Source organism: Stegostoma tigrinum, unplaced genomic scaffold (assembly GCF_030684315.1).
Source record: "Stegostoma tigrinum isolate sSteTig4 unplaced genomic scaffold, sSteTig4.hap1 scaffold_456, whole genome shotgun sequence".
Classification (NCBI taxonomy): domain Eukaryota; kingdom Metazoa; phylum Chordata; class Chondrichthyes; order Orectolobiformes; family Stegostomatidae; genus Stegostoma; species Stegostoma tigrinum.
Genome location: NW_026728384.1, coordinates 70,153 through 70,938, shown reverse-complemented (window position 1 = coordinate 70,938; position 786 = coordinate 70,153). Strand labels below are relative to the sequence as shown.

General features: G+C 59.2%; 1 pseudogene; it reads left to right on the top strand.

The window, feature by feature from the left end:
• Positions 1-291: 291 nt before the first annotated feature.
• Positions 292-786, top strand: part of LOC125450411 (plasma membrane calcium-transporting ATPase 2-like) — a 32,642-nt pseudogene continuing 32,147 nt past the window's right edge.

Sequence of the window (786 nt, the reverse complement as noted above, 5' to 3'; positions counted from 1 at the left end):
CTCAAGCTTGTTACACAGGAACAAAAGGTCAGTGTAGAGAAAGCTTTCCTTTGTATCTAACCCACGCTGTCCCTGTCCCTGGGAGTGTTTTGATGGAGGACAGTGTAGAGGGAGCTTTACCCTGTATCTAACCCCCTGTCCCTGGGAGTGTGTGTAATTAGTTGGGGGGAGGAGAGTGTAGAGGGAGCCTTACTCTGTATCTAACCCCCTGTCCCTGGGAGTGTGTGATTAGTCGGGGTGGGGGGAGCAGCGATGTGATCTCTGTTGTTGTAAAGCTCCCTGTGTTTACAGATGCTCCTCGATCCTCGATGGAGCGGGCCGTTCCCAGAAATTTGGCAACGCAGACTGCGCGGAGATGAAGCGGACGGTGATTGGGCCCATGGCGTCGATGGCCTCAGGACCATCTGTGTGGCCTATCGGGACCTTCCGTCTCCCCAGAGCCAGACTGGAGCAAAGAGGAAGGGATCATCATGGATCTGGTGTGTCTCTGTGTTGTCGGGATCGAGGACCCGATGCGTCCCGAGGTATCGTCACCCCCTCCCTATCCCCGTCACCCCATCCCTATCCCTGTCACATCCCTCCCTATCCCCGTCACCCCCTCCCTATCCCCGTCACCCCCTCCCTATCTCCGTCACCCCCTCCATACCCGCGTCACCCCCTCCCCGACTCGCTCCCCCGTCACCCCCTCCCTATCCCCGACACCCCCTCCCTATCCGTGTCACCCCCTCCCTATCCGTGTCACCCCCCTCCCTATCTCTGCACCCCCTCCCATCTCCGTCACCCCCT